The sequence below is a fragment of the Taudactylus pleione genome, unplaced genomic scaffold, assembly GCF_031769625.1.
Source record: "Taudactylus pleione unplaced genomic scaffold, aTauple2 ptg000083l, whole genome shotgun sequence".
NCBI classification, from domain to species: Eukaryota; Metazoa; Chordata; class Amphibia; order Anura; family Myobatrachidae; genus Taudactylus; species Taudactylus pleione.
This window is the reverse complement of record NW_028284485.1, coordinates 15,363,608-15,382,413: the sequence shown is the minus strand read 5'-3', so window position 1 is coordinate 15,382,413 and position 18,806 is coordinate 15,363,608.

The window sequence follows — 18,806 nt, the reverse complement described above, 5'->3', positions numbered from 1 at the left end:
CACCTTATACACACAGCCTGAAGGCAATTTTATACAATATTTTTAATAATTTGTGCCTTAGGCAAAGTTTGTGTACATTGAACCATCAAAAATCAAAGATTTCATTATCTCAGTCATGCCAAAATTATTCCGTATTTTGGAATATTTGGATATGGGAGATGCAACCTGTATAAATTTAAATCACCAGAGTAAAAAAAAATGTTTTTCACTTTAAAAACATCATAACATGATGGCTATGTGGAGACATTAGTTTTAGGATTGCAAAGTGAAATTTCCATGTAATTATATTATTATTATTTTTAATTTGAGAATAGTAAGATGTACATTTTCTGTAAAGATTATAAGTTACCCATAGTTATATTATTTTACACACAAATCTTAAACTTATCTTAAATAATAATCAACTGTATATATTTAGAAAAAAGAGATCACAGCTAAATTTATTAAGATCAAATTAGAATTGAAATTAATCCTGGTGGCAAAAAAAGCAGTGCTTCCTGGTCCACGGCTCATGATAAGTGTTTGTTTACCAAAATGGGGTGGAGTTCCACCCCATGCGCAAACCATCCTGGGTAATACCACCTCCCCTTAATTCCATAGCATGGAGATCTGATCCTCCTCTAAGGTAGTAACTGATGCACCTCTCTCAAAGAGGGACTGCTAGCCAAACTCTGCTGCACTAAATTGAGCCACTGAAGAGCACTAGTTTCCACCAAACAATGTGGACAACTGGCCACGTAATGCCACCAAACAACTTTACACCCTTAAATCTATTCTAGAGAAGACAGAATGGATGTGACAAATATCTCCAAACCATCATCCATGAGGTGCACCCCATCCGGCCTGTATAAGTGTGCCTCCTCATACCAAAGAAAAGGCTGCCTGATAACATGCCCATCCAAACTGACTGCAAATCTGGACACTGCAGCATTCAACTTCCTCCTAAACCAATCTAGTGGGCCTTTAATGAGCCTAACCTAGCTCATTGGTGCCTACTAGCCCAATAAACAAATAATGCCCAACAATCCACACCTGACAATCTTTCCTCAAAAAACCTGTGATGGGGAAAAAAAATGTATAACACAGCATTAGAAAATTACCATAATTAAAACTCCTTGCCAAGGAACGGGGAAAACTGAGTTGTTTGGGAGACCCAGATAGAGGTGAATGACACAAAAACTATATCTTTTGATTGCAAAAGTAAAAAGAACAAGCTTGAAAGGAGTGACACAACTACTGCAATTTATTGTCCCTTATGTAGTCCTTGTAAGCCGAAGACTTCCATCCTAATTGCTTGATTGCCTCAGTGGAAGAACCTGATGCCTTTGTGCATGTTGCTGCCCCAATTCTAAATGAGTGGGTGCCATACTGATCAATTGGCACACCTAGATCTATCAGGTATCTATTGAACACACTTGTAAACTGGAACTTAAAGAGAGGGGAAAGATCTTCATGAATAAGCCATTGTGCCCCCCTCTGTGATGCTGTTATTTATACTGATTAGCTAGAGTTACTGAGCAGATGATCGGCATCAGATATGAAGGGACAGAGATCCAATGCCCCCTATCCAACTGATCCATCTTATATTTTTTAATTTTTATCAAGATTAAACTAGCTTTTACAACAATGTTTTCAAATAGCAACACTGTGTTAATTGACTGCTGCTAATTCTCCAATCTGTAAAGCTCCAAAAAATCCATCACATCAGAGGGCCTGATTCAGACCCGCTCACGAGTGCTGAGCGCTCACAAGTGGGTCGATGTTGCCCAAGTGCGCATGTGCACGATGGAGTCGGCTCCGTCGTGCACATGTGCGAGACCCGAATAACGACGGCAAGCCATCGTTATGGGTCTTGCACTAAAGGGGGCTTGCTGTCGATGGTTATTGACAGCAAGCCCCCTTTGGTGGGTGTGCCAGGAGCATGGCTGCCCAGATGGAGGCGTTCCCATGGGAACACCTACCATCTGGGGCCAGCCCCACTGACATCACTAGTGATGTCAGTGGGAGTGTTTTTGGCTGTGATAGAGCCAAAATAACTCCAGGGCATGTGGCAGTGACACCCTACCGCAAGGGTCTCATCGCAAGCCCAATGGTCGCGATGGTCTTGACCATCATGACCATCATTTTGGCCACTCACTGTAGCTATGGGTGGTCACAGGGGATGGCCCTGATTCAGAGCGAGTGCTCTGTCAGAGCATCTGGCTCTGAATCAGGGCCTGACTGAACAAGATAGTTCAAATTCACCTTTAGCTATGCCTGAGACAGCCACTATCAAATTCTTTAACACACCTGCATCTGTAGGCCTACGCAAGTCGCCTAATTTTGTCTGCTCCCTCACACCAACCATTTAGCACTTTAAAAATAATAAATGATTTGGCAGGATCAACCAAACCATTCAAATGTGAAAAATAAGAAATGCATGCTAAGACACTTGACATAGATGCTTTTGAATGCCCACTCTCATAACATAGCCAGACAAACTCCAACATACTGTACTGTCCTGTAGATCCTTACTGTCCTCCCTTCTTCTTGGAATCTAATGCCTTCTTAGCATCATGAGTGATTGCGAACATGTTAACATACCAACCTTTTCTTATTCGCTCCCTAACCTTTGAACTAGCCCTCCTCAAACTTGCCATGTTGGAGCAGTGGACCGCATTCCCCAAAGCTTCCAGAATGAAACTGACCACTACACTACCTGCTCTTTTAGGACTTTTGCCTTTACCCTTCCACTGCTGTACAAAATACTTCATAAGCTTGCACATTCTTTCCCCTGAACTACAGTATAAGAATCTGAAGTGTCATCAGAATGCAAGAGAAGAGCAATAAAGGGGCTTCCAAGCTCCTCTCTCCTGATCCAGATGCTGATGGGATTGCAGGAATGTCTGCTGAAGTAGAAGCTTGTCACTCGATGTGTGGTGCACCCACCATGCTTTGACATGATGACATCTGATCTTCCATGACAACCGATGTTGAAGTTGATACAGTGACCAACGGCTGATCTAAAGGGACCTGCAAACTTGAAAAATCTGCATTAGACAATGAAACTGCAGGTGAATCCACAATAACTGGCTATGGTATGACCCTCTGTGGTGGGGGGTTTAGAGTGCGCTGAACCGGTGATGCTATTGCTGGAGTAGGTGGCAGGGGTGGGGGTGGGACCTGCAGAAAGGGGACTGGTTTACCTGCTGCAGGCTTGCATGCTGTCCAGGTGTGAACTGAACCTGCAGCCTGTTCATAATAGTTGAAAATTGCAGGGGCTACAGCATATTGCTGAGGGAATTTCTCCACTGTCTGTGCCCAGGGAAGGACATACAACTGCTGGCTCAAACTTGGAAATGGGCCCTGAATTGGCTGCTGCACCATGCACTTATTAAAATAAGAAGACGAGCAGTAGGAAGGTGTGGGCATGCTGCCAGGTATCAAATTCAAAGTCTGCATCCCACAATGCATGCTTGCTGTAGCCAGGAAAGAGGGAATTATTGGTGCAAACATCCTTGGCCAAGAGCCCCTTCAGAGAGTGCTCTAACCTGCTGCACAATTGGCCCATGCAAGTCTACAAAAGGGGAAGACTTTGTGCTACCAAGCAGCCTGACAGGCTGGCCCCCAGGGGTTGACTGCAATATGGGAGCTGGGAAATAAAGTAACTCTCCAGTTCCTGGAGCCATGAGGGGGGAATCTGAGGAGGTTAGAACCTCCTCAGTATCTCAGATGGCAAGCGCAACCCAGTGGGCAGGTCATCATAGCTCATACTCCCACCAACAACTGGTGAGATGGGCAAGCAGGGTACCTTGTATGCTCAGCACGCTCCTTGCCAGCTTGACCTGTATGCCAGATTGTTTGGGAGCCAGAGGTGGGAGTGGTGAAATGGCTGAAACAGCATCTGCTGCCAAGGGGCTATGGCCGGCGTGCACTGTGGGACACTGAAAAGGCAGCCACAACCAATAATGGTCTGGATGCTTTCACCAGGTGGCAGGGTGGGAGGGCATTGAGGTGGGGATGGGGCATTCTGCTCTGAAGGAGGGTGGGTGGGAGAGGAACAGCACAGACCTAAATGGCAGGCGAGGGGAAAAAGGAGCAAATAAAGGAGGGAAATGGAAAATGGATTGGGAAAACAAGCTAAGGAGAAAGCTGAGTTAAAGAAAAAAGGTTTAGGGATTTAAAAAAAAATAATTTAAAAAATGAATAGGATCAAACATTCAATCAAATGTGACACAAGCTACTTAACAGTCTGGGATCACAAACTGCAAAGAGGAAGTTGACTCCTCCTCCAGTCCTAATGTAACACTGATAAACCCTGCCTCAACAGGGCAGCTAATAGGCTAAAGTTAATGACTGACAACTCACTACTAACAAATATTAATTATCAACAGAAAACCAGCTCTAACTAGTACTGCTCTAAATAAAAAACATGGTGCTTATATTCTCTCAAGCTTATTCAAGCATTTGATTATTTTTATATTATATATGAAAAAATTAACATTGAAAAAACTTTGAATAAACTTTACAAAGTTTAAAATCAATACATTACTCACTTTTTTGGAAAAGGCATTCAAGTCGTAGATATGTGTGCCCTGTACAAACTCAGGGGGAATAGCACTGTGCAGTGGCAATTTGTATTCCAGCCATTCCAGCTGAAACTGGGACCTGCCACTGGTCTGCCTTTCCATCTTGGCCTCTGTGACCATTTTCACTTTCACATGGTGCTTGATGTCACCACATTGTTTATATGCTTACATATAAGGATTTTTTTGTGTCCAATTGTTCTATATACATGCCAGCCAAACAGCACATTAAAATACTTCACCATACCACTCACACGGATGACATTTTCATCAAATGTGAAGTGCACATTGTGGCCCTGATTCAGAGCTGGATGCTGTGACAGAGTGCTCGCTCTGAATCAGGGCCATCCTTCTCTTTTTTTACCACCCACAGCTATAGCAAGCGGCCAAAAAGATGGTCGGGATGGTAAAGACCATCATGACCATTGGGCTTGCGATGAGACCCTTGTGGTAGGGTCTCGTGGCCGCAAGCCCTGGAGTGCTTTCGTCTCTATCAGAGCCGAGAGCACTCCCACTGACATCACTTGTGTCCAAGATCATCGGGACTATCGGGGCTTGCAATGAGACCCTTGTGGTAGGGTCTCATCTACTGCAAGCCCCAGTGAGCTTTTGGCTCTATTAGAGCCGGAAGCTCACAACTGACATTACAAGTGATGTCAGTGGGGCCATCCCCAAATGGCAGGCATTCCATCGGGGAATGCCTCTGTTTGGCCAGCCACCCCCTCATCCCATCTACAAAATGGTGCGAGCTGTCGATCACCATTTGACAGCCGCCCCTTTTGTAGTGAGCCCCAGAGTGAGATAATTTCTCTCTCGCTCCAGGGCTTGCACACGTGCAGTGCAGCTGCTGCACATGCACAGGGCCTCAACATCGACCCACTTGCGAGCACATAGGCACTTGCAAGCGGGTCTGAATGAGACCCTTTCTCTTTGCCCTGGGCAAAGACACATCATCGTCATCAGCTTCTTACTCCTCCAAAGGCTGCTGCACTGACAATGCCCTCCTCTATTAAAAGTAGACCAAGGAAGAATAACAGAAAATAACAAACCTCCTCCAAAACCTCTGCCCACACACTCTTTACACAAACACAGACATACACAAGTAATGTCAGGACAAAACTTAAAATGGCAAATTACTTAAATGAAGACACTTTAAAAATGAACAAGACAACAGAAAAAGATAAGTCTACTTAGACCAGCAAACAACAATTGTGAAAATATATAACCCAACTCTCCTCTCCAACCACAGTGCACACTCTTCAGAAACCATATAACAGCAATGCATGTGTTGCAATGATTTGGGGGTGTATTTATTAGGGTATAATGATGACACAGCATCATGTGTTTCTTTTGATAAATCAATAGAGTTTTGGAATTTACCACTCATTACACTGCAATTTGTGTGGCGTGTTACAGTGCTTTGGATTTGAAGAGTTCAAATGCAAGTTTCAGCAACACCCAGTTTAGATATTTCATGTGTGAGTTTGGGCCACTGACTGAATTCGCACATGCCATATCAAGATCATTATCAGCAACAAATGACAATTGCCAAATTACCATGCTTCTTTGTAAATTTGAGAACTGAAGCAAATAACGTTCTGGAAATATGCTCCGATTTATCGCAGACAGATATGATAATTAGTACATCTCCCCATTAGTGTAAAAGAAAACTAGGTGAATATTTGATTGATCATGGGAATACATTCCAGAGGTTGTGATTAGCACTGGAGAAATCCTGAAGTTGGGAGGAGAAAATAGAGATTATACAGCATGTTTGTGGAGAACTCATTCAAGGCTTATTCCAAAATAATTGTTAAATATTCAGTGTTGCTTATTTCAGTAAAGTTGTAGGCAGCTTATCAAGGCTCTAATGTACATAATGACTTAGCTCTCCGAAATTGTGATGAAGAATTTCAAGCAGGGAGAAAGGAAAGAAAAGACTCAACAGGTTGCATGGTAATGATTAGTGTCACTGCTATATAGGTTTAGCCTACATCCAACCCTACTCATTTAGCCATATCCTACAGTGAACAGACAAACAAAGCAGGCATCTGAAGACAAATTTAGTAAAGTGGGAAAAAACAGCGGAATACTGGGTTATGTTAGAAGAGGTATTTGTAGCAAAAATACAGAGGTTTTATCGCTACTTAACAGTTTACTGGTAAAATCTCCATTTCAGTAATGTGAACAGTTCTGAAAGCCCTGGAATTGATCTTTAGTTGGTAGTAAATGGATACAATTTACAGAATATTTAAACAAACAAACAAACACAAAATGTGTGGATTTTTGTGGCATAACCACCCTCAATTGTTTAGATCTTGGATTTATTTAAAAATTTATAAAAATAGCTAAACTAATGTAATTTGGAAATTTTTAATAATTTAAAAATAGAAGAAATTATTAATTTGTAACAAAAAAAGTTTGGAATCCCTCCTCAAATTCTATAACCAGCTGCAAACCTCTGAGTCTGGGTTAGCACTGGAAAATATAGTGTAAACGGGCTTGGGGTTCCCCTATTTCCTAAAATCATCACTCAGCTGATCCAGCTGGGGGGTGGGAGGTAATGCTATAGCAGGAAGATGCACAGCATGGGGTCGCCCTGTCATAACTTTAAGCAGCCCCAAACTGGCCAGGCCAGGGATGGAATTGCTTGAAAAGTCTGGACACCACAAAAAATGGGAACCCCATGTGTACCCCATTCTTAGGAACAGCCCACCCTAGGCTGAAATCCCAGTGCTATCAGCACCCCTGGATGGTGTGTGCTGATTTAATGGTAAAAAAGAGAACAATATTTATATTAGAGGTGTCCTACAAGTCCCAGCAAGCCTAGCCCAGAATGATGGTACTTGGGGAACAACAATATGTATGTCACCATTGGCTACTCTCCTAACACTAGTTCCTATCTGTATAACTATGTCTCAAAATTAAATGGAGTCCTCCATTAGGTCCAACTGTTCAACAAAGTTTTTGATACATTATTATATATATTCCACAGGCTCTCTAAGTAGGCATTTTGACATATTTTTGTTGCTTCAAGCAGCAAATCCTAAACTATTTGATTTGTTGAATATACAATTGTACAAATGTTACATTTCAATTCCTAATACTCACTATATAATGCCTTTTGGTCAATGGATATGGTTTTAATATTCCTTTTTTTACCTATAATTTTTTTTTATAGATTCTAAAATGTATTCTGCAGAATACACATAGAAAACATTTATATGCATCACAGACATGTTACTGTAAGTAAGGAAAGTTGTTTTCTTAACAACTTTACTTTCTGAAGGATACAAGGAAAATAGAATGCCTCTTTTAGTTCAGAGATAAAAGTAGAACAATTTTGGAGAAACCTCTTTTCTATAACAGCTGGAAAACCCAGAAATTGTTGAACATAGTTTGCCTCATGCTGCAAAGGCCAGTACTCAGTAGTGTGACTTTAGTCAATATGGCCCAGTTTGAGAGGTACAGTTTTCAATCTTAGCAACTAGTCAATTACTTTTAGATGAAAGACAAAGGGTGAGAAAAAGCACCTTATAGTGTAGTAAATAGTGATATGTGTCTCACTTTAGATAAGAATATGCGTACCGTCTTAACCCAATTAGCTGTGCATTGGATTTGGTATCTTTTCTTGGAAATCCAACAGCAATCCTTTGCTCACTTCATAATACAGGGTGTCAGACTCCCAAATATAGACAAATACGAAGGGAGAGAAACACAGACAGAAAACACACATAAAAATGAAAAATTACATTAAAAATTATAACAATGGGCTTATCTGCTCAAAGTAGCTGGTTGTGAAAACCGGAGGTCAGTGTTCCCCTCAATGCATTTCGTGACTTACGCAAATTGGCAGGACTTCATCAGCAGTGGTTGGATTACAATTGTAGTGTATGAGTGCAGATCTTACTTCTGACTATATATATATATATATATATATATATATTCTACTCATCCCTCTCATATTCTGATTAAACTGTATGATTCAGCTATGGCGTCTTCTAACAGGAAGTCTATTTTGGTAAATATTTCCACTACTTTAAGTCTCTAAAAATAACCTTGGGAATGATGGGAAGTGGATAATGGTTATGTACTGTGATTGCATTCACGGTTATATAATTGATGCAAGATCTCAGTCCACAATTAGATTTGCTTAAAGAGAAAATAGGTACTCCAGTAGGAGAAATAATGGGCAACACTGTTAGCAAAATAGTATTTTGGAGTTTTAATTGTTCTGGTTCTTCTAAAGAGTAGTTTTTATGCAAATTATATTTAATCACCAAGTAGACTATCTATAGTAAAGTTGTATATCAGATGAAATGGTGCAATCTCTGCTTGTTTTTAATCAAAAACATCTACATAATCTTGACATTATTGAGGAAAATATATTACTTGAGGTCCAATGACACACATCTTTAGGCAACTTTTGCAGCAACACTTGGAAGTGACAGATAATTATCTTGTCTTCCAGTCTACAAATTGATTGTGGTTTATAAATCATGACATTATTATCAAGGCCAAAACTTTCATAATGATTCTGTAACATATTTATGCACACTGGTAAAATCTCAAATAGTCTCTAATGGAATGCTGATATTGTACTGTATGTTTTGTATGACTGGAGTTTGATGTTTGGTTCTATGGTAAATTAAATAGCTTCAAGACTGGTACACACAGTTCACCATGCTACTATTGATATTTTCTTAATTTTATATGAATCCTTAAATGTTGTGAACTAGGACAGTCTTCAAAGTCTTTATTTCATTTACAGGCTATAGTTTAAAAGTGCATACATACTATTTACACCATTCCACCCTCTTTTAAGAGTCTTGGCCCTGGCATCTCTCATATGGTTAGCACTCTGTCTGTGCAGCAAAGACCCAGATATGAAATGTGTATACCTGTGACAATAGAGACATGGGCCCAAATGTAATAGCCTTATGGGTATATTTACTAAAGTGTGGATTTTTAGAAGTGGAGTTTTTACCCAGAGCTACCAATTAGATTCTAGTTGTTATTTAACAGAATGTTCTAGATAAATGATAAGTAGAATCTGATTGGTTGCTATTGGCAACAACTACATTTCTAAGACAAACACTTTTTTAAATATACCCCTTAGAGTTACATCAACAGTGAGATTATCTGTTATTTAGATTTAAATGATTTAAAGCAGCAATAATGTGGCTCCTGGATGAAGTTAGAGATACTACAAGATAAGCCTAGGAAAGGTTGACAAAACAGCCACATCAGGAGACCCATTAAAGGGACCCTCAAGGTCATGAAAGAACAGCATCCTCTAGACATCCAGTCAAAATCAGCTGTTTGCTGGGGACTTAAGGTGTGGAAAAATGTAAGCAGGTGTTTACAAAAAATTCATATAATGTTTAAACACAGTAGATTCTTCTATTTCATATTTGTAATGTTTGTGGCAAAAAGAAAACACTAAGCATTAATATAATTCACAACATGTTCAAAAATATTGTTGAAGCTTTGAAACACTGGGAATCCACTGATTCTCCAGCAATTTATTCAATAGTATAATTCTCCTGGACTGAAAACTCAACCTTTTCCTTCAATGGCTCCAATCCTAGTAGAGATGAAATAGAAAGTATCACACATATCATTCATGTTGCATACAACATCTGACACAAACAATAAAGCTCTTCCAGACAATTGCCATTCTGATGGAGGCATGCATGGTGTTGTAAGAGTGTGCTTGGTCTGTGTCTTTGAGTATTTCTAGATTGAGAAGGAAAAGGCAGAAAGGTATAAAATCTGAAAGGTAAAAAAAAAGAGATGATTCAAAATGTGTTTTTAATACTACTCAGACAAGAAATACAAGTGTCACTGAAATTAATGGGACATCTGATCAATAATATATATATATATATATATATATATACAACATATATATATATACAGTCAGGTCCATAAATATTGGGACATTGATAGAATTTTCAGGTTTTGGCCTCTATTCACCACCACAATGGTTTTGAAATGAAACAAACTAGATGCGCTTTAACTTTAGACTTTCAGATTTAATTTGAGGGTAATTACATCCAAATCGGGTGAACGGTGTAGGAATTACAACAGTTTCAATATGTGCCTCACACTTTTTAAGGGGCCAAAAGTAATGGGACTATCAACTCAAAAGCTATTTCATGGACAGGTGTGGGCTATTCTCTCATTATATCACTATCAATTAAGCAGGTAAAAGGTCTGGAGTTGATTCTAGGTGTGACATTAGCATTTGGAATCAGTTGCCGTCAACTCTCAATATGAGATCCAAAGAGCTGTCACTATCAGTGAAGCAACCCATCATTAGGCTGAAAAATCAAAACAAACCAATCAGAGAGATAGCAGACACATTAGGTGTGGCCAAATCAACTGTTTGGAACATTCTTAAAAAGAAAGAACGCACCGGAGAGCTCAGCAACATCAAAAGACCTGGAAGACTACGGAAAACAACTGTGGTGGATGACAAAAGAATTATTTCCCTGGTGAAGAAAAACCCCTTCACAACTGTTGGCCAAATCAAGAACACTCTCCAGGAGGTAGATGTTTATGTGTCAAAGTCAACAATCAAGAGAAGACTTCACAAGAGTGAATATAGAGGGTTCACCACAAGATGCAAACCATTGGTAAGCCATAAAAACAGGAAGACAAGATTAGAGTTTGCCAAACAACATCTAAAAAAGTAATTACAGTTCTGGAACAACATCCTATGGACAGATGAGACAAAGATCAACTTGTACCAGAGTGATGGGAAGAGAAGAGAAGGAAAGGAACTGCTCATGATCCAAAACATACCACCTCATCAGTGAAGCATGGTGGTGGTAGTGTAATGGCGTGGGCATGTATTGCTGCCAATGGAACTGGTTCCCTTGTATTTAATGATAAAGTGACTGCTGACAAAAGCAGCAGAATGAATTCTGAAGTGTTTCAGGCAATATTATATGCTCATATTCAGTCAAATGCTTCAGAACTCATTGGACGGCGCTTCACAGTGCAGATGGACAATGACCTGAAGCAAACTGCAAAAGAAACCAAATAGTTTTTTAAGGCTAAAAAGTGGAATGTTATGCAATGGCCAAGTCAATCCCCTGACCTGAATATGATTGAGCATGCATTTCACTTTATGAAGACAAAACTGAAGGGAAAATGCCCTAAGAACAAGCAGGAACTGAAGACATTTGCAGTAGAGGCCTGGCAGAGCATCACCAGGGATGAAACCCAGCATCTGGTGATGTCTATGCATTCCAGACTTCAGGCTGTAATTGCCTGCAAAGGATTTGCAACAAAGTATTAAAAAGTGAAAGTTAAATTTAGGATTGTTTATTTTGTCCCATTACTTTTGGCCCATTAAAAAGTGGGAGGCACATATAGAAAGCATTGTAATTCCTAGACCGTTCACCTGATTTGGATGTAATTACCCTCAAATTAAATCTGAAAGTCTGCAGTTAAAGCACATCTTGTTTCATTTCAAAGCCATTGTGGTGGTGAATAGAGGCCAAAATATGAAAATTCTGTCAATGTCCCAATATTTATGGACCTGACTGTATGTGTACCAATTAACACTATCAGAGTTTTCAGTGCAGAGTTTTTAAAAATGTGCATACTGTAGATATTGCTAATGAAGTGCTGTCTAAGAAGTAATAATGAACTGGAAAAACCCTACATTTGCTAACAAACATAATTATTACTAATAAACCATGCATCTCTACCTTGCCTCTGTAGTGATGCCATATCACAAGGAACCCTAGACTCTGACATAATGGTAATGTTTTCTATTCCTAAAATAGACTAATTTGTCCTGATTGTAGAAGTGCATCATGAGTACCATCCAATACCCCTATGACATGCATAAAGCCAGCAATTTGTTTGAATTGGGAATTTATGGGTGCAAGGGATTCCTCGTCCATTGGCAGAAAACATGATTGAGACACTACAGGAAGAAGAGAATGTTTTTTATGATCCTATAATAAATGAAATCCCAAGATGTGTCTGACTGCAATTGTGTAACACTTGGACTTTTTAACCCCTTTGCTGATGATGAGTTTCATTCATCATCTGAATATATACATAAACTGCAGCTGATGATCAGAACTTGTCATCCACTTTTCCAAGTTCTAAAATATTTAGCTAAGAATTCACCAACAGCTTTGAATGCAAATTGTGTGGGAGAACATTAAATCTCTCTATCTACCCCACCATATAAGAAAGAAGGAACACACTTGTATGAAAGAGGGGACTCCCTTCTTTCAACTTGAGTACCCCATGAAATATTTACCTGTACTACAGAAAAATTTTCCCCCAAATGGGCATTTATAAATTAATGCCCAGTTGTATAAATTGTAGGGGCACCCCCATATTAAAAAGGGGGTTCCTCTCTTTAAAATTATGTAGCCCCCTACTACTATTTATTGTATAGTGATCACATGTGTTCAACGGTGGATGTATTTACCAGAAAACCAAATTAAATGCCACCAGTCTACAAGACGATGGGTCAAGAACAACACTTGACTTAAGTTAGTTGTTAAAATGACAATGCCTATCTTAATCCTGATGCCGTAATCCTGACAGATGCCATCCTTAACAAGGTAATTCCAGGATGTTTTAGGATGTATCTGCAGGGGAAGGGTTAGGTTTAGGCACCCACAGGGAGACTTAGGGTTAGGCACCCCCCTGGGAGGGTCAGGGTTAGGCTAAGGAAAGGGGAGGTTAGGGTTAGGTGCCACTTGGGGGAGGTTAGGGTTAGGCACCCCCCCTGGTAGGGCTAGTTTTAGGGTGCAGGAAGGGAGGGTTAGGTTTAGGCACCACCGAGGGTACTTAGGGTTAGGCAACATCCCCGGAGTTTTAGGTATTAGGTACAGTCAAGGAAGGGTTAGGGGGGAGAGACGAGAGGGTTAGGATACTTACCAGCCAGTGTCAGGATCTCCTCCTGTTGGGCTTTAACAGTTGGGATTTGATCCAGCGGCTGTTCAATCCCATTCCATTCACCAGACATTATTACCCTGACCTTTGGAAAACTTACATTTTCCGTATATGGAGGTGGGTACTACTTACACACTCACCCCAATAATGAGAGAGGCAACTGTTTGGGCACCCATATTTGAAAGAGGGGATTCTGTTCTATTCAAATTATGTGCCCAACTTGTAGCTACAGTATTTGATAATATTAGCCTGCACTAGGTAAATAAGAATTTTCCATATATGGATGAGAGGGCACTACAGTGTATATGCCCTATAATGTCCATAATTACATCTGTAAATATGAGGTTTCCATGTGTAAAAGAAGGGAGTCCGCTATTTCAAATTATGTGGTCCACTCAGCAGCTATTGTCAGGTGATCACCAGACAATATTGCCCAGCACTACAAAAAAATAAATTCAGAGATGGGGAAGAACACTTTGTGCCCTATCTCACATTTCCTTACCTGCACACACATGTTTTGAAATAGGGGAGTGTCCTCTTTCAAAAAATGTGCTTCGTTAATAGTAATTGTCTGGGGATTACCAGAGAATAATGTAAACTGAACAAAAAAATTAATTTTGCCCTGATGGAGAAATCTAAAGTTCATGGGGTAAATGTAATAGGGTTCAAGTTTCTAACATATGCAAGTTGTTTGCTAGATACATGTGAGTTTGCATTCAATGATTGTAATAGACTATGAGAATGGGCAAACTTTCACTAAACTCGTGTCAACTCTTCTCGCACCGGACAAACACACCGACAAGATGTTTTCCATGTTCACATACAACTCTCTGGATGTAAATGTTTGCAAATCTTGACCTTGCACAGAACTACCAGTTGAAGGAGGTCAAGCCTAGGGTTAAGTCCATGAGAAAATTGACTAATGAGGCTAAATCTGATCTTCAGGCCTTTTTTGAGTGTACTTGATGGGGTGTTTTTGAGGCAGCAGATACTGATTAAGATAGACTAACTGATGTTGTTACATCATATGTTGGCTTTTGTGAGGACCTGTTTGTGCCCACAAGAACTGTTCTTTCTTACAATAAGGATAAACTTTGGTTTAGTGTGAAACTCAGACAGCTTCACAAAGCCAAGGAGGAGGCATATAAAAGTGGATAGGGTGCAGTATAATCAGGCAAGGAACTTGTTAGCCAGAGAAGTCAGAGCTGCAAAAAAAGGCTTTTAAGGTAAGCTGACAAGGGAATTATCGGCCAATTACTCTGCATCAGTGTGGAGGGGTACGAAGGCTATTACCAACTATAAGTCAGCATCTTCTCACACTGTCATAGGTCAAAATTTGGTCGAGGACCTGAATGTTTTTTTACTGTCAGATTGAAAGGCCGGGTCTTGGTTTGAACTCAGGTATAGACACGTACCTTAGTTCTGCGGAACATCTTTTCACTGTCTCTCCTGGTTCTGGGAGTAGTTTACCAGGGCTGCGGGTCAGTGAGGATGAGGTGGCCAGGTTGTTTAATAGGTCAAGACCCAGGAAGGCTCCTGGCCCAGATGTAGTATACACCTCTGTCTTAAAATACCTGTGCTAGCCAAATGGCCCCTGTCTTTACTGGTATTTTTAACAGGTCCCTAGGGGAATGTGTAGTTCCATCCTGCTTTGAAAATTAAAAAATTGTCCCGGTCCTGAATAAGTCCTACATAACGGGTTTAAATGACTGTAGACCAATTGCTTTTATGTCTGTAGTGATGAAAACCCTTGAACGGTTGAAGATGAACTATATGAAGAGGTCGATAGGTTCCCTGCTGGACCCCATGCAGTTTGCCTATAGAGCAAACAGATCAGTTGAAGATGCTCTGAATATGGGGCTGCATTACATGTTACAGCATCTTGCCTATGTTAGGGTGCTGTTTATGGAGTTTAGTTCTGCTTTCAACACTATTATCCCTGAGATTCTGTTTTCTAAAATGGCTAACTTCGGGGTTTCCTCATCCATGTGTCGCTGGATTATTGATTTTTTAGTGGGCAGGAACCAGTATGTTGAAGCAAGGAACTTTATTTCAAGTACACGGAAGACTAGTATTGGGGCTCCACAGGGTTGTGTCCTTTCCCCTTTGTTGTTTTCCTTGTATAGGAATGACTATATTTCTAGGGACTCGTCAGTTAAACTTTTAACATTTTCTGATGATACTATGATCATAGGCCTGATTAAGGGGGGGGATGAGTCTGCCTATAAGAGAGGTGGATCAGCTTGCAAAATGGTGTGGCAGGACTTAAATCCTATTAAGATGGTAGAGATGGTCATAGACTTTAGGAAACAGCCTCTTATTGCTTCTCCTTTGATCCTAGCTGATGCTGCTGTATCAGTGGTGGGCTCATTCAAATTCTTGGGTACTACAATCTCCTGAGATTTGAAGTGGGAAAAGAATACTAGTGCCATTGTTAAGATGGCTCATCAAAGACTATATTTCCATAGACAACTAAGGAAATTTGATGTCCCAAGATAACTGGCGCTGCTCTTTTACTCTGCAATTATCAAGTCTGTTTTGTGCTCCTTGATTTCGTGTGGTACAGTGCAGCTAGTGCACGTGATAGAGCCAGGTTACAGAGGGTAGCCAGATCTGCAGAAAAGATTATTGGTGTGGCCCTGCCTTTAATTCTTGACCTTTATTTGGCAAGGGTGGGGAAACAGTCCAAAAATATTGTGGTGGATGTGGCCCATCCCGGCCATGACCTGTTCCAATTACTTCCGTCCAGTCGACAATACAGATTTTCCCCGGTTAGGACCTCAAGACATGCAAACAGTTTTTTGCTGCAGGCAATTATGCAGTGAATCATTGATTAATAATTTCTTGTTTGGGTGGTTCTATATGTATTGTTTTTGTATTATAGCTTCTTTTTTAAGTTATTCATATTGAGTCTGTATTGTGATTTATTAACAGTGTGTAAATTGAGTACTTGGTCAGTGGTTCCGGAGTCAAATTCCATGCATATGTTCTATACTTGACAAAATACAGTCTGAATCTAATTCTAGCAGAAACAAACTCACAAAAGAATAGACTGATTCCATAAGGTTGATTTCAATCTGAAAGCTTAGTGTGAACCACCATCTAAATCCTATTACCACACAAGATGCCCATTTACACTAAGCAAACCTATGTTAAACCATGGCTAACTCCATTTCACCTGTGTGGGTATAGAAATGATGACATTTCCGTACTCTTAGGAGATGAACATGTCTGGGCCTGTTCATTCTTAAGGAGCAGTGCAAGTTCAGGGTGTAGGAGCATCATCAGATACAGTTAGGGTACATGCCGGATGAACATATAGAGATTGCATATGTGCCTTTACTCCCTCTTAGATAAGGAGCTGGTCAATATGGATGAGGGATTGAGGTTCTTGAGAGTATCATTTGCCAGTACTCAGAGCTGTAACAAGGACTTAGAGTGCCCGATGTCAACCCCACCCCTTTGTGCATAACATCATGATGTTGTGCATAAGGTGGGAAGGCTGCCAGCACTACTGCAGTGCCTAGAGCACCTTCAAGACAATCCAGACATTTGTAATTATGGCAGGTTGTCTGCCTGTAGTGTCCAATTGACACTACAGGCAACACTACTGCAATTATACTGGCTGCAAGGTGCAATTCCAGGAAATTTGCAGCCAAAATCATGGGCTGTGGGTTGCGCAACAGTGCTGTCCACAGAGCCTTGCAATCTGTGTGGCTGAACCAGTTGCACACCCCTTATAACAGCAATTCCAGTACTTTACGTGTAAGTTTGTGCAAATCAGTCTGAAAACTGTGATACAGTATGTAAAATTTAATTCTAAACTTGTTGATTAAATTGTCCCCAAATGTTACATTTAAAGTTGATAAAATTGTAACAAAAGGTGTAAGCGTACTGTAAGTTTAGAAGTAATTATGTTTCAACACTTAAAACATTAAAATATTGTTTGTAACTCACCAGATGCTGATTGAGTGGACGGATGGTCTGTATCCTCATTATAGCTGCCTTGGTGGATTTCAGGGGGAATAACTTACTTCAGCTTATCTTGAAAGGATGTGAAATGGATCTGCACTGCTGGACCAGCCTCTGTTTTCCAAGCATGTAGCTCCTCGCCCATTTTGGCTTTGAGAACCCTCTTTATATCAGAGAAGTGCTTTTTACAGTTTCCCACACAGGAACTAACAAAATTCACTGCATCACATAACTGCTGCCATAAAGCTTTCTTGTGGGGCAGGGAGTGTGATGTGCATCAGCCCCTAGCAGTCTTTCATGCAGTGGCACTATTCATGCATTAGTGCACCATTTTCCTCATAGAAAAAATGCAGGCAAGTTACAAAGGCACCATAAAACTCACTTGCTATGACATGCTATGAGCTTCGTAACAGACTTGCAAGACACTCAAAAGCGCATGCAGGGGGGGTTTCTGAGTACCTAGAAACCCCCCTGCCTTCCACTCCATTGCTGCACAGCATGCCTAAACAACATATATATTTTTTTTTTGTAGAGAAATGAGCCGGAGCTCAGGCTGTTCCTGGCTGGGCTGGCTGTAGGGGGAGCTGCAGCAGTAGCGCGCAGCTCCTCCCCGGCAGTTCCCATGAGGGCACCAGCATTGTAGGGAGACTGAGAGCTGCCTCTCGGTGAAAGTGCCCATAATCCCGGGACTCTATTCCACAGCCGCACCGCAGGAACAGGTCTGTATAATGTTCACATGTGGAGGGTGCCAGCGGGGGGAGGGGTATGTCGTGGGCGGGATCTTTAATAACTGATGCCAGCACTGTATTTAACTGGCTGCATTCGGTGTGTATCTGTGTGTGTAGGCTTTGTCAGTGTGTGAGTCTGTGTCATTGTATGTGTGTATGCTTTGTCAGTGTGTGTGTCATTGCATATGTGTGCATGCCTTGTCAATGTGTATGCTTTGTCAGTGTGTGTCATTGTATGTGTGTATGCTTTGTCAGTGTGTGTGCCATTGTATGTGTGTATGCTTTGTTAGCATGTGTGTCATTGTATGTGTGTATGCTTTGTCAGTGTGTATGCTTTGTCAGTGTGTGTCATTGTATGTGTGTAGGCTTTGTCAGTGTGTGTGTCATTGTATGTGTGTATGCTTTATCAGTGTGTATGCTTTGTCAGGGTGTGTGTCATTGTATGTGTGTATGCTTTGTCAGTGTGTGTGTCATTGTATGTGTGTATGCTTTGTCAGTGTGTATGCTTTGTCAGTGTGTGTGTCATTGTATGTGTGTATGCTTTGTCAGTGTGTATGCTTTGTCAGGGTGTGTGTCATTGTATGTGTGTAGGCTTTGTCAGTGTGTG